Raw genomic sequence first — 2610 nt, forward strand, 5'->3', positions numbered from 1 at the left:
AAGGTTTTTGGAAGTGACAGTAACGAAACCCTGCAGCTGCTGCTGCATGTCGAGGGGGCGCGTTAACCGCTGAACGTCACTGCTGTAATGGCGAGGCTTAAATTTCAGCTCATGTGGTGTCATTTTATGTCTTCAATTTGCAACTGATGCTTCCCCAAGAGCGGTCAGAAGATGGGTGTTTTCCTGGGAGAATGAAGAGGAGAAAGGACATTAATTTAAAAAAAAAAATCACCCACCTTGCCAAGACAGTTTTAGACCTGTTAGATGTATTCTGCTATCACTTTACCACTGCGCTTCAAAGAATAATACCTACAGAGCAAGCAGAAAGTCTCCAGGGGAACTTCACAGAATCATCCGGGTTGGAAAAGCCCTTGCAGCTCCTCCAGCCCAACCATGACCCTCACCCTGACCCTTCCCAACTCCCCCAGATCCCTCAGCGCTGGCTCAGCCCGACTCTTCAACCCCTCCAGGGATCCCGGGGACTCCCCCCCTGCCCTGGGCAGCCCATTCCAACGCCCAACAGCCCCTTCTGCACAGAAATCCTTCCTCAGAGCCAGCCTGACCCTGCCCTGGGCAGCTTGAGGCCATTCCCTCGGGGCCTGGCGCTGGGGCCTTGGCTCCAGAGACTCATCCCCCCTCTCTGCCCCCTCCTGGCAGGGAGTTGCAGAGGGCCAGGAGGTCTCCCCTCAGCCTCCTCTTCTCCAGACTGAACCCCCCCAGTTCCCCCAGCCGCTCCCCAGCAGACCTGTGCTCCAGACCCTGCCCCAGCTCCGTTGCCCTTCTCTGGCCACGCTCGAGTCATTCAATGGCCTTTTTAGAGCGAGGACTGAACCCAGTCATCGAGGCTCAGCCTCACCAGTGCTGAATACAGGGCAACTTGACTGACAAGAGCATTTTGGTGAGGGATCCAGCTCAGAAATGTCACTGTTCTCCAGGGGATCTCCCACCTGGGTCTACCCAGCAGCTCCGTGAGCTCCCAGCACCCTTACCACACCTCACTCTGCGTGCAGAAGATGACACAAGTGTTTGGCTCACGCACCATGACCTCACGTACCAGTGTGAAATCCCGGGTGTACCACCAGTGGGTGTGTATTTGAGAAGGCTGCCTTTCAGCAGCGGCACAAAGCTGCACTTTCTCCGAAGAGCAGCAGCAGTGTTTAGATAGATCCTGGCTTTGACGTAAGGGAATGGTGGCTGGACCTTGATTGCAAACAGAGCTCCTGTGACTCTCTAGATAGCCCAGCTCAGCTGCTCGCTGCAGTGTGGGAAGTGCTTGCTGGCACAAAACTGAGCAACTTCACGCTAAAATCTTTGATCTCCCCACTCAGCTAGAATTCATGTGTACTGCTTTTCTCTGCTCTCTCAGAGATGGGCAGGTAGTGCCAACAGTACAAGCGCCTTTGAGGACTTGCGGCACTCATTTCTGTTTCTCTCCACAGTGCTTTTAAAGATTGTTTCCTCCAGTAGGAAAATAAGAGTAAATTTGGTATTCCCTTCCTCTCCTTCATGTTGCTTCACTCCTGGACTTTCTCCCCACAACGATTCCCTTCAGCCAAGCAGAGGGGAATTTTACAGCTTTTTCCAATATTCTGTCCAGAGATATAACTTTTTTTCTCTTCCCAGTTTCCTCTTATAAAATGGCATTTCTTCAGTGACTGGGGACTACTGAAGATATTTCTCAAATATAAAGCTTGATTTATGACTTCAGGTTAGCCCTGGTGACAGACTTAGTTTGACTGCTGGGCCACGCAAGCTCCCGTGTCACCACTGGGGCTGTATTAAGGCTGCTGGGGACCCCTGCATGGCTCGTTGGGCTGCAGTCCCATCACAGGACATGCCTCTGGACATCCAACAGCTGCCGTGCAGGGGGGCATAAAGAAATAGGCAGTCTCTAACCTTTCTCCTCCATGAGACAGTGTTAGCTAGCATGGCTTAAAAGAATTATTTGGAGATTTGTGTGTAGACAGAAACAGGCAGTGCAAAACTGATCTCTGATGCCTACTTACTGCCTTATAAATCTGGGGTTTTAGAGACAGAAAACACAACAGAAAGTCGCTGGAGTTGAGTAAGGAGGAGAAGGAGACATCTCTCCTCCTTTGCTTTTTCCTTAATTTTCCTTCAAATAATAAATAATTTTATTGTCTGTTAGACTTTGGACCAAATAATTTCCAGATAGCTAAGTTAATTTTGTTCTAGTCTCCACCTCCTCCTCTTTCTGTAACAAAATTCTTGAAAGTGCAAATGTTTTGTGTGCACCGGTGGTACCCAAATGTCCATCTCCTACCTACTTTTTCTCATCACCTCCCCTTGCCACAGGCACCCACCACTCAGTTACTGTTGCCCTTGGGACAGTTGTTAAGCCAGGTTACAATCACAGACTTCCACTCAGGGTTCGTGTGTGGAATAGCCCAGCATAGGAGAGCAAAAGCAGCACAAAGATCTGGGTTTTGTAGGCAGACAACTCTTACTTGATTTGCAGCACAACAGGCCTTTGTCAAACTACTCTGCAGAGGAATAAAGCCAGCTTAAATCACCATGTTCCACCCCCCAGCACTCTTAGGGGCTGATCAAAACTCTCTGCACAGGTTCTCCCACCTACTCGACTCCCGA

The sequence above is a fragment of the Athene noctua genome, chromosome 10, assembly GCF_965140245.1.
Source record: "Athene noctua chromosome 10, bAthNoc1.hap1.1, whole genome shotgun sequence".
Classification (NCBI taxonomy): Eukaryota; Metazoa; Chordata; class Aves; order Strigiformes; family Strigidae; genus Athene; species Athene noctua.